Here is a 13,532-nt window from a genome sequence, read left to right as displayed (position 1 = left end):
TTTTGACATGAGCTAAAGAAGGATTCAAAGGAACTTTCTCTTAGATGTCTTCATATGCCTGAAATGCTGGTGGCTGTCCTATGAAAACTAGAAATAATTCAGTAATTTGAGGTCATATAGACAGCTTCTCATCCCTCCCTGAAAAACGTAATGAACTCGCAGTTACCTGATTGTTTGTTCTTGTCTTGACCATAGTTGAACCAGTGTGTGTAAGTTGAACGTGTAAGATTGGGAAGATGGTCTTGGCCCCTCTTGAGCAGTAAGCATAAAAGTGGCATGCTTACATGCATTCTAATCTTTCGCATGATGCTTTTACCTGTTCCTTCTTGTTTTACACTCTTGTCAGTCTTTTAGGTAAGACTAGCATTTTTACTCTAATTAGACAATTACACATCATGAGGCACTAATTTGTTAACCTATGTTCACAAATCATTTCATTGCTACTGCCGGCTTTGATGTGCTGTTATTATTCAGTTATGGGAGTAAATAATTCGACAGCTAACAGGAAGAAACTCATTATTTTCTGGGAGATGTTGTTATTTTCAGTGTTTTAAAAATACTTTAATCATAACTTTAAAAAAATGCTTTAATCAAAACTTTTAATAAATCTGACATAGTGTTCATAATTGTAGTAAATAAACAGTATTCATTGCTTTAATATGAACAATTATTTGGGGGCCAAATACTAGCTCCTGAATTTCACGATGAATAGATTTCTTGAAAAAAAAAAAAAAAAAAAGAAAGAAAGAAAGAAAGAAACATCCCCCCACCCCTTCATGCTGGTTCACATCTCCCGTGATGGTGTAATTTATAAAATGCAGCTTCTAATATTGATTTGTGAGGCACTTTGATGGCCGGAGATAAAAGCAGCAATTTCCTTCCTATTTGGTGTTGCTATATACAGTTGCTCAAACTTTCTTGATCTTCTAGTACCGTTAATTCCATTTGGTAAGCACCTTCGCTCGCTGCCACATCCTGGGAGCCGTAGGTACTTCCGGGTTCCCTCTGTGGCTCTTTGGTGACTAGAGAAACAAAGCTGCCAGGTGCGAACTCCCATCAGGTTTCACTACTGCTTCTGCTAACGGTTTGCATCCAGGATCAATAATATCATTATGCATTTATGTGCAAACATCACAATTACTTTAGGCAATTAAGTTCTTACCTTCTCTGTACTCCTCCAGTAATAACATATCCTAAGGAAGGGGCATGCCTGTCATATTATTAAGAGATAGCTATGTGAACCTTGTACTAATGTTATTGACCCATGCTGTGGCCATTTCTCACATAGCATCTGCATGCTCAGGTTGTTATTTATCTTCCAGCCCCTCATTTCTCTTCGACTACACTATGGCTTTCTCTAGGGCTGAGACTGTGTCTCTACCCCTTGGAGTCTCTGTACTACCCAAAAAAGCACCTGGCACACCGTAAGTAGACTGTCAAAGAAATGTTTGTGGGCGCCAGGGTGGCTCAGTCGGGTAAGCGTCCCACTTAGGCTCAGGTCACGATCTCACGGTTCATGGGTTCAAGCCCTGCTTCGGGTTCTGCGCTGACAGCCCAGAGCCTCGAGCCTGCTTCAGATTCTGTGTTTCCCTCTCTCTCTCTGCCCTTCCCCTGCTTGTGCTTTCTCTCAAAAATAAATAAACATTAAAAAAAGAGAAAGAAATGTTTGTGGTTGGTGTGCAATAAAAGTGATTCAGTGAATAAAGTAACCTTTCTCCTAGTAATTGGAGATATGGATAGAATGATTCCTTATTTTCCTGTAATGCTAAAATACCCTCTTCCTAAGCTTTTCCTGAGACTTTCGGGTTGACACTGCATGCTTCCTCTGAGTGAAAACTCACTTTCCAGTGACAGCAAAGCACCCTAGGTGGACGCTAATCCAAGGCGTAGAAATGCAGACCTTCCCCCACGTCCCTTCTGTTAGGATTACAGAAAAGCTGATCCAGTGGTATTTTTGCATTCTTTTATCCCCCATCCGTCGGCAGCTGTACCCATAGCCCATGCTTACCTTCTGACAGCTTCTGTCTTCCTTTCCTCCAGAACAGCAGGTGAAACTACATATAAGCAGGAAGAGGTGAAGAGAGCCATCTCACTCTTGAAGATTTTGATGGGAAGACTCTAACATCTTGTCTGTGTTCAGCGGCATTAGGCGTAGCCCCTTATAACAACAGCAGGGTAACGGTGCCGTGATTCCTTCTGACAAAAGCACGGAGACCAGGCTGCTCTAGCAAACACGAGGCTGGGGCAGCCTGGAGGCACAGGGATGTGGTGTGAGCTGGTATTCCAGGCGAGCCTAGAAGCCTTCTTGGTTGCAAATAATTGGTTCCTTGGAATTGCAGTTGGAAACATCTTTAAATGATGCTTTTTTTTTAAGTTCATGAGCCACAGCTTACAATAGAGGGACACTATCCTTCCTGGTTTGGTCACCTTACTGGGGCTTTTGAAAAGGAGGGCCAGATACACATGGCCTTGAGACAGCCTCATCAGAGAAATCTAACAGCCCGCTCTGTCCCCTCCTGTGTCCGCTTCTCCCCCACCAGCTCTTCCTCCCTGCATCCTAATTTGAGGGCAAATAGTAGTATCAAAATACTTGACCAATCTCCTCTCCTAGTAAGGGAACGTTAAAGCAATAGGGAGCAGCTTTTACCTGGTCCCTGAATACAATTAAAATGATTGCTTCAGCTGATAAGATCTAGTTTTCCTCTTTTTCAGTAAAAGGTAAGCACTTAACCAACCACATGAATAAATGAAACCGACTACATAAATAAATACTAAGTATTAATAAATGTAGACACAAAGTTATTCTGAGTGTTATGAGGTGAGGAACATTCCCGATTCTTCATTCTTATTTATTTATATAGTGGGGTTTTGACAACCTCCTGATTGTCATTTTCAATGTCATAAGCTGATTTGTAGTTAGGTCTCACTTTGGAAAGTGCTTATGTTTGGAAACTTTTCACAGATTAACTGAATTAGCTAGAGAATTTGCTAAATCTCTTGGTCTCAACTCAGCTGAAAAATCTGCTTGTCACTGAAGAATTTCACTCTGATCTACAAATGGAGAGGTACTTGTGGAAGAGGGGCTGAGATGGAGTCCACATACCTGAGTGCTTCGCGATCCATGATGGTAAAAATGCAGACCACCCCGCCCCCCGCCGGCATTCAGAATCAGCTCCTTTGGGGTCTACTGAAAGCAGAGCCTTAGACAAGGATTTGGGTGCCAGGAGTTTATCCGAGAGGTCATCCCAGTGGCGCACTGGTGGGATCTGGAGGAAGGAGACAGGGAAGGAAGGAAAAGCCAATAAAAGGTATGTTAATGAGAGGGTTATCACTGTGGATAACTGGAACCGATCCCAGGGGAACCCGAGAGACTTTGAGACACACACTTCGTCATTCTCCCACCAACAGACAAGAAAGGTGTAGTGGTCATCCATCAGCTCGTATTGCTCGTTGGTTGAAGGCTGCTCTTAGAAGCATCAACTTCCTGACACTTGGGGTGCATACAACATGCTTCTGTGACCGAAGAAGGCCATCAGACAGAAAATCACAGAGGTATCGGGACAGGAAGCCATCTGTGTGCACGGAGCTGGTCACAGAAGCTGCAGCTAAAGGAGAATATATGGGCAGGGCCCCAACAACATCTCCTGTCACCAGAATCGCTGGAGATGGGGCTTGGGAATCTGCATTTTTTAACTCCAGATGATTCTGCTCTTCAAATAAATTTGAGAATCACTGATCCCAAATGCAATCTGATGAGGTTATTTCCCATGCTTTACTCCCTTTGGAGAATCCAAAGCCCTTAGTATGACATAAACAGTCCTGCAGGGTCTGGCCTATTCCTACCTCTACGGTTACATCCCCTGCTCTGTAATTTTCCTCCTCAGACTCTGCATCGAGGCCTCAGTTTGCTTGCACTTACCTGCAAACCAGGCTGTTTTACGCTTCTGCCTTGTGCTCAGAATGTTTCACCTGCAAGTAACAGAAAACTAACCAGCAGCGGCTCAAACCAAAAGGGATTTCTTTTTCTAACGCAGCAAGAAGTCTGGAGATGGGCTGTTGTTGACATTGGTTCCATGGCTCAATAAACTCAAGGCAGAAGTCTGATTCTTTCAGATTTGCCTTCATGGTTGCAAGCGGCTGCTGCAATTCCAGGTACCACGTTTGTATTCAAGTCAGGAAGGGGCAGCACCAAATAAGCAAAAGGTCTCCCAGAAGGACCAGCGAAGTTGTTCTCTTAATGCTTCATTGGCCTGAACTATGCCACGTGGCTACCCTGAGCAGCAAAGGGATAAGTGGATATGGTAGCTATTCCAGACTCTATACAGGAGACAGAAAGGCAGATGAGGGTTGGAAAGTTGGACATGGGATTAGGTTAGTCGTCTCTCATCCTGTTTGGCCAGGGAATACCTATTTAACTTTCAAGATGAATTTTTCCCCTAATATTTCATTTCCAAACTCTCACTCAAATCGAAAGCACTACATATTATGTACCTGCCTACCCACCACCTAGCTTCTATAAGTGATATTTTGCTATATTTGCTTTCACACATCTCCGTTTATCTATGCATTCCTCTATCAATCTGTCCAATCCATCTTATTTTCTGGATGCAATTCAAAATAAGTTGCAAATATCAGTACACCTCCCCCTAAGTGCTTCACCATGTATGTCATTATCTAGAGTTCAATATTTGTTTAGAGTTCTTTTTAAGGTGAAATTTACAAACAACAAAACACACAGATCTTAACTGTACCATTTGATGAGTTTTGACAAATGCACATATCCATCTAACCAAATCCCTATCAAGACATAGAATCGTAGGGCGCCTGGGTGGCCCAGTCAATTGAGCGTCCAACTTTGGCTCAGGTCATGATCTCACGGTTTGTGGGTTCCAGCCCACATCAGGCTTGCTGCTGTCAGCCCGCTTCAGATCCTCTGTCCCCCTCTCTCTCTGGCCTTCCCCTGCTCATGCTGTCTCTCTCTCTCTCTCTCTCTCTCTCTCTCTCTCTCTCACACACACACACACACACACACACACACACACAAAATAAATAAACATTTTTTAAGAAGATATAGAATCCCCAAAGGAAATTCTGTTATATCCCTTCCTAGTCAAGGGACCACCATCCCCCCAAAGGCAACTACTGCTCTGCTTTTTTTCATAGCAGATTAGTTTTGCTTGTTCTAGAACTTCATCTAAGTGGACTCATACAGTACATATGAGTAAAAGTAGTCTTTTTATTTAAAACTTGAGACACTTGGAGATGGTTAAGAATGGACTCCTTTTAATATCTTTTGTGCATTCACAGGCTTCCAAAATAGTAACTCTAACATTTTCCTTTCACATATTATTTACCCATTTATCTTTCCCTTGTAGTATGTGATTCCTTCAAGGGCAAAGATCCTTTCTATTAATCTTTGTATTCTTAGCACAGCCCCTGCAGACATTTAATAAATGTCTGTTGAATAAGTTGATGAGGGAACAGATTAAAGTTACTGGATTGGAGTAGGCTAGTAGCAAATTTTAGTTCTTTTACCTTCCTTTTGTATAGCCCTTAACCCATTTCATTACAGTTACCTGTGTGGGCATCTGTCTTGCCAGCTAGATGTGCCCAGCTTAGGCATGGTTGTGAAAGAGCAGACCTAGGCCGGCTGACTAGTGACGATGTCCCCGACATGGCTGCAGAAAGAAGTTCCTGCTCAAACCTCAGAACACACCTCCTCCCCTTAAGTAACTTACCGATTGATGCCTACTTCCGAAGTCTGAGGTGGGAGGAAGGAGAGTGTGAGAGGCGTGGAAAGTGTGAGTAGAAGAGGGAGGGCTTCTCTCAGGTAGGGGCCAGAGGCAGGAGCCCTCAACCCTGTCCAGGCTTAGAATGACCTGGGAGCATTTTACCCCTCCCCAAACCAATTAATCAGAGTCTCTGGGGATGGTGTTTGGTGCTAGGTATTTATATAGCACAGCAAGGCTGACAGCCAATGGTTAATAAGTGACCAGTGAGAAACGTTCTGTATACACTGAGGCCAAACATGTTAGAGATCCTCAGACACAGTGGTTCTGAAACTTCAGGTCCATCAGAATCTCTTGGAAGACTCGTTCAAACACAGATTGCTGAGCCCCACCCCCAGAGTTTCTGATTCAGTAGGTCTGTGACCACCAGGCCCAACGTTTGCATTTTTAACAAGTCCCAGGTGACGCTGATAATTGCTGATCTGGGACCACACTTTGGCAGCCAATCGGCTGAGTCCACAACACTTCCCCAGCCAATCGGCTAAGGCATGATCTCTACAAAACCTTTGTGCTTTTGAAACTCGCTCTCTCTCCCCGGCATCTCACCGCTGCGTTGGTGCAGGTAGGAGATTGAGCTCGAGCTAGCTCGAATAAAGACTCTTTGCTTTTCCATCTGACTCGGCTCCCTGATGGTCTTTGGGGATCACGAATTCTGGGCATAACAGTTGTACCTCAGTCAACTTTGTAGCCTAGTGCCTGGCACAGTACTTGGTACATGGCATATGTTGCTTTGAAGGTACGAATGAGCACTGTGACTGTTCGTTATATGGCTGGCTTCCTGGTGATCCTCCTCAGTTGGTCCTCTCTCTTGGCAAGGGGGTCCAAAAACCTTCGGTGAGAATGGGAAGATGATGTGATGCATTTCCATGTGTCACAGCTCCACGATTGGTGGTCTAGACTATGGAGCAGACAGAGTGGGTCTTTGTGGAGCCTTGACCATGAAGCCCTCTTCCTTGGTCCATATACTTGAGGGCTAGGAACCCTGTGTTGGTAATGCACACCAGAGTGCTAACTGATCACTGAGATGAGGCTGGTAAGGGCTCCCAGGGTGGCTTGCATTTGAACTGGGGAATCTGGACGTCTCATACTCTGTGGGAGGGACTTGCCTTACTATGCTTCCAGGCAATTTGTATTTCTTCCCATCCTATGTGCTTTTACTGGATTTCCAGGGGGTACTGTTCGCCATTCCCTCGGACTGTCAGGTCCCCCTCGTGGACCTTCATTCATTCTCCTATTTCTCACTTCTTGGAGAAATACATTCCAAGGTGAAATGCCTCTTACAGAAGTGAACCCTTTCCAAAAGGAGACTTTGCATTTGAGGCACCATCTTGGGTCTTTCACCAGCACATGCATTTAAGGGTGAGAGTGGCAGTTTCTTGGCTGGCTACTCCTTATAAGACTGGTTCCCCTCTCTCCAAGCACCATGCCTCCTGCTGTCCATCTTCATTTGACTGCCTTTTTTGGAGCCAAGGTCCAGATTAAATTAATATGGCATGATCTTGTCTTTTATACCAAAGGGGATACAACATTAACTCATTGATAGAACCTGGGTCCCGCAGAAGGAAGTGGTCCTGCAGCCTGGGGTACTGACCTGAGCATCAGACCTGAGTCCTAGCCCTGGCTTTGCCACTGATTCTCTGTGTTACTTTGGGCAAGTCACTTCCATGCTTTGAGCCTCAGTTTCCCCATCTAGGCCATGTCCTAGACTCCACCTAAAATCACTGCCAGGTCTGCAATTACGAGAGTCAGGTTCAATTTGAAATGTCAAATTTAGGTTCCACATGAAAAAAACCTCAGCTGGCAGATCAATAAGGATTCCAAAGAAGCCATTTTTCACCTGGGGGTGCTTCATTCATCATTATCTGCCCTAATCATCTCGTCTTGAGTGCCGGCCCTGGGCCGACAGATCTGCCCAGCTGCACAGCTCTCGCTCTTCTGGATGGGCAGCAAACCCCGGAGGAGGCCAGCTCAGTTTGGCCTGGCACAGAGTAAGACGGAAGTATTAATCAAGCCAGAAGTGGCTGCTGGCAGGAGATCAGAAGGTTTTGTCCAGGTTCGTTGAGTGAGCAGAGCGGCTGTGGGCTGAGGCCGTGTGTTAAGGAAGGTGCAAGACATGAAGGCATTTGTTTGACGGCAGCCACCCCAGCATGCTCTACACAGGGACACAGTGACCGAAACACCTTGTCCGTACTAATGAAGCATGGAGTGCCATGTGTTTGGTGTTAACGCAGAAGGCTACCTAATGGATTAACTTGGACAGCTTGTCTTCTCAAAGTGAAGAACGTGGTGAGTATAATGGAGGGCCAGAGTGCCGGCCAGCTTCGGGAGTGGAAGCCAGCGAGGACAGAAACACTGAAGCCTCTCCGAGCTTCCTGGAATGCCTTTCCCCAAACCAGAGCTCAGACGCAGAGCTGCTCCCCCTCTCACACACCATCCACCTGTCTCCAGACTATGGTTCTTAATTAGAAGGAGTATTCTGGATGCGTGTCATATCCCGCTTCTGGTAACAGCACTTCTCCTCCACTGTCTGTTGCATGAAGTGACTTTGTAAGGACCTATTTCAAAAGCTGGAGTGCAAAGGGAAAAGTGGTTTTCAAAGCGAAATGCAGTGGAAGAAAGACTTAAAAGAGGAAGTCAAGCATTCATCTTTATCAGAGCATCTCAACCATTTCTTTAGTATACATTGTTATTAAGCACAAATGTACCTAGTGCTTTATGGAATCCTGACAGATGAACGTCTAGGTGATTAAAAAGGGATAAATCCAGGGGCATTTATGCCTTCTACAAAAGGACTCTTCACTTTACTGAAGATTGCCTTCAGGTGTTCTTTTTTTTAGATGACTTTTCTGGACACCTGGGTGGCTCAGTTGGTAAGCATCCGCCTTCGGCTCAGGTTTGTTCTCATGGTTCGTGGGTTCGAGCCCCGTGTCAGGCTCTGTGCTGACTGCTCAGAGCCTGGAGCCTGCTTCGGATTCTAGGTCTCCTTCTCTCTCTTCCCCTCCCCCACTTGTTCTCTCTCTCTCTCTCTCTCTCTCTCTCTCTCTCTCGCAAAAATAAAAACAAAAAAAAAAAAACCTCTGAGCTCTTAAACTACGATGTGATTTACACACCTCAATTGATTCAATTCTAGTTCAACCTAACTTTAAACCATTTTCCTGGAGACAGGAGGAATGCCTGGTTCTCTCTCAGCATTCCTTCTCTCCTTTCTTCCCATGCCCAAGGAGCCATGCCATTGACTGGTTCCGGGTTTGCCACGGGGCTGGAAGGTATAATCTACAGCCTGGAGGTATAATTCAGCCCCAGAGTTGACAAATGAAAAATGGGGCTCCCAGGGAGACGACACAACTTCTTGGAGATGATCTAGTAAGTTAGTGCTAGTTTCACTCCATAATACTATCTCCTCACTGCAGTCCCTTACTTCACACTTGCCTTTCCTAAACTATATCCCCCGTCTTTCAGACTTGTTAGGGAATTGTCCCTGGTGAAAAAGCAAACCCAGAGGGTTAACACACACAGCAGCTACCATTCATTTTCAGCCCAGTGAGAATTAGTTTACCAAGCAGTTTTGGGGGGGCTAAGGAGTGGGTGGAGGCAGGGAGTCAACTGGCCAGAGGACATGGGGTCAGCCCGGAAAGTCACACTGGATTGAGAGCAGTTTGGATGTCTAGAGGAGAAGGTAGCAGAAGAAAAAGGGGAGGAAAGCTGGAAAACAAAGTTTGCTTTGCTCATTGCAGATTTTCAAATGCAAACTAAAAACAGGTTTTCATTATTTGTGTTACATTCTTTTTTTTTTTTTTTTTAACATTTATTGAGACAGAAAGAGACAGAGCATGAGCGTGGGAGGGGGAGAGGAGGAGACACAGAATCTGAAGGAGGCTCCAGGTTCTGAGCTGTCAGCACAGAGCCCAACGTGGGGCTCGACCTCACAAACCCAGCAAGATCATGACCTGAGCCAAAGTCAGATGCTTAACTGACTGAGCCACCAGGGCACCCCGCATTACATTCTTTGATTGCATGTGCCTTAGACATTAATTGTGCTTCAAAACCAAACGCTGAAATTGCTGTCCATTTTATGGTCTGCATATCCTCATCTGCCACTCTGTCTTCAATCCATGGCACTTCTGGCTTCTGGCTCCCATTCTCAAGGTCACCAATGATCTCCATAGCAGTGGATGTATTTTTTAGTTCTTACGGCATTTAACCTCCCAGCACTACTTGACTCGGTTCCCTCATTCTTTTTTTTTAATTTTTAAAGAATATTTAGTTTTGAGAGAGACAGAGACAGAATGAGAGTGGGTTGGGGCAGAGAGAGAGGGAGACGCAGAAGCAGGCTCCAGGCTCTGAGCTGTCAGCACAGAGCCTGATGCGGGGCTCAAACTCACAAGCCGTGAGATCATGACCTGAGCCGAAGTCGGATGCTCAACCCACTGAGCCACCCAGGTGCCCCAGTTCCCTCATTCTTGAAAATCTGTTTACCTACCATCAGACCAAGTTCTCCTGCATTCTTCGTAGCTTTTGTACACTCTTTCTCTCCTTTTTAGAGTCTTCTGCCTGACCATTAAATGTCAGAATTCTCCAAGGCTCTTTTTAGAACCCTCTTTTCTTCTCACTTTATGATCTGTCTCTCTGAGCAATATTTCCTTGTCCACATCTATGGCTCTGCGTGAGAATGACTCACAAGTTTGTGTCCCCAGCCCAGACCTTGTCTTCTGCCTCCTGTGATCAGCCCAATGTGGCCCTTTTGTTGGGTATCTTAGAATATGAAACTCAACAAATCTCAAACTCATGATGTTCATCCCACAAACCTAGACTCTTAAAGTACTTTCCATGGTACAACCATGGACCTAGTTGCACAAGCCTGGAGTGTTCGGCGGGGGTTGCCCTTTACTTCTTCCTTCTCACCCCCATATTCAATTTGTCCTCTACTCTCATCAAGTTTACCTACTAAACATCTCAAATTCATCTGCTCTCCCATTTCCACCTCCACAGTCCATCCTCTTCCACGTGGACTTCTACAATATTCATCTAACTATTCAATCACATCCATCTTGGGCTCCTTCAATGTGTCTTCTACATCAAATCTGAAATAATCTTCCCAAAGTACAGCTCAAATTGTGCCTACCTCTCCCCATGTTGAAAGCCTTTTTTGGCTTCTCATTGTTATTAGAATTAAAATTTAAGGGGCTCCTGGGTGGCTCAGTTGGTTGAGCAGCTGACTTCAGCTCCAGTCATGATGTCACAGTTCATGAACTTGAACCTCACGTCGGGTCTGTGCTGACAGCTCAAAGCCTGGAGCCTGCTTTGGATTCTGTGTCTCCCTCTCTCTCTGCCCTCCCCGTTCATACTCTGTGTGTGTGTCTCTCTCTCTCTCTCTCAAAAGTAAATAAATCACATAAAAATTAAAAATAAATGAACAAACATTAAAAAAAAAATAGAATTTAAAACAGGGGCGCCTGAGTAGCTCAGTCAGTTAAGGGTCAGGCTCTTGGTTTTGGCTCAGTTCACGATCTCATGGTTCATGAGTTTGCGCCCCACATCAGGCTCTGTACTGACAGTGCATAGCCTGCTTGGGATTCTCTCTCTCCCTTTCTCTCTGACCCTCCCCTGCTCACACACACACACTCTCTTTCTCTGTCTCTCTCTGTCTCTCTCTCAAAAATAAATAAACTTTAAAAAACAGAATTAAAATTTAAAACGTTCATGTAGGAGCAACTTCTTAATATTCACACTGAATTGCAGTCTTCCAGGCTCTGCCATCTAATTGCATGACTTGACCTCCAGTCATCATGTTGAGCTTCCTCCCACCCCAGGACCTTTTCACATCCTCTGCCCTTTGCCTGGAACATTGATCTTTCTCCTTTCCATTCACTTACCTCCTGTCTCCTCAGATCATTTTACTTCCCCCAGGAAAGCTGTGGTGGGTCTTGTTGACAAACCATATTCTAGGCTCCCAGAGTATCATGTTCTTCTCCATTTCATTAAAACAACAACAACAACAAAAAAAAACACCTGGCATGTTTTTAAAAACCTGACATATTTTTTTAATTCAATTTAATTTTTTAATGTTTATTTATTTTTGAGAGGGAACGTGCAAGCAGGGGAGGAGCAGAGAGAAAGGGGGACAGAGGAGCCAAATTGCGCACGGTGCTGAGAGCAGAGAGCTCCATGCGGGGCTCAAACTCATGAGCCATGAGATAATGACCTGAGCTGAAGTCGGATGCTTAACTGACTGAGCCACCCAGGTGCCCCTGCTTTTTCTTATCATTGTACCCCTAGCACTTAGGGTGGTGCCTGCCATGTGGTGGGCATACCCTAAGTACTGCTTATTAATTGTACCTTGGTTTTCAATTATTGGGAATATTATTATGAGTCCAAGTTGGAATTCACCGGGATTCCCAGCCTAGGAACCCCAACAGAGTCTATGACAGTATAAACTATTCTAAGTGAATATGCCTTGACAAACTAAGGTGCAACCCAAATGTGAATGTGACTTGACACTCACAAAGGAAATGGATCACCCACACTTATCAACGGAAAGAATACACTAAAACCATTTTACTGCATTACCTAAATGAGGCAAAAATGTTCTGAAAATTTGAGGACTTTTTAGCCTCAAAACTGAAGTTTATCAGACAGCTCCACATATCAAATTTGGACTCTTCAGGTAGCAAATGTGACGGCACTTTTCTCAGCTGATTTCATCTACAAGATCGGGAACAGCTAGGTGTTGAGAGTGTTCACTCGACCTCATAGCCACTCTCCGGGTATAGATAGTTTAAGTACTTCAACTCTGGAGATAAATCGTGACTCTTGAGCTTGTATTCATTCTCCTGGCAATCTACAAGCAAATGTGGCCTGGGAGCCTTTACCCTCCAACCAGAGTATATTTTTTGGAAACACTTCATCTGTCTGTGTGCTTCAACGTCCTTACCTATAAAATGGGAATGCTAAAACCTACCCTGCCTGCCTCAGGGTCATTGGGAAAGTCTAAAGTAAAATTAACCAAGGGAAATTATCTTGTGAAGCATAAAGTCCCACGCATGTGCAGTTCATTCCTTTTCATAGTAATTGTTGGTATGATGAACATTCTATAGGCTAGTCATACCCGTAAATAGCCATGATAATTAATTAAGTTATGATATTCATGGCCAGACACCTGCTATGGAACAAGAAATGTCTCTCAGATGACGTGGGGGAGAAAACGAACAGTTAGGAATCCAGAATATTTCTAGATTTAGCATTTTGTTTTCCCCCAAATGGCCCTTTTCTGTCTTTCCAAAGAATCCTGCTGCGTCACTGAAAGGAATGGATTTTTCTTAGTCAAAATTAAATACAATAAGTTGATAGTGGCCATGTAGGTCTTCACACATAATGCTTGGCTGCTCTGAGCCTCGATTCAGCTGTTGGTCCTGAATGGGGCTCCGGCCCTTTAGGCACACATTCCACTAAAACACCACGCAAATCATGTATTTTAACCACACATGCCAGGTTTCAGGGAACAGAACTCTCTTTAATTATGAAACAGTTTGCACATTTGCTGGATGCACATGAGGGGCTATTTTATAAAGGCACAATTATCAGAAGCAAAAAAGTTAAAAAAAAAAACTCACAGAGAGATGAATCTGGAACACAGTAAGAGAGGAGACAAAATCGTATGAAGAGAAAGGCCTAGAGACCCTCTTGGCTGAATCCTGTTGGTTCAGAGTTTTGCACCTGTCAGTGTCTTTTATTTGCTTCAGTAGA

General features: G+C 44.4%; 1 long non-coding RNA gene across 2 annotated transcripts in view; it reads left to right on the top strand.

Annotated features, from left to right (window-relative positions):
• LOC147572981 (uncharacterized) overlaps positions 1 to 13,532 on the top strand; it is a 72,522-nt gene that overhangs the window by 38,475 nt on the left and 20,515 nt on the right. The window lies entirely within an intron of this gene.

Source organism: Puma concolor, chromosome E3 (genome assembly GCF_028749965.1).
Source record: "Puma concolor isolate L17-30 chromosome E3, mPumCon1.1.hap2, whole genome shotgun sequence".
Classification (NCBI taxonomy): domain Eukaryota; kingdom Metazoa; phylum Chordata; class Mammalia; order Carnivora; family Felidae; genus Puma; species Puma concolor.
Note: the sequence above shows the minus strand (reverse complement) of the source record. Positions and strands in the feature narration are given on the sequence as shown.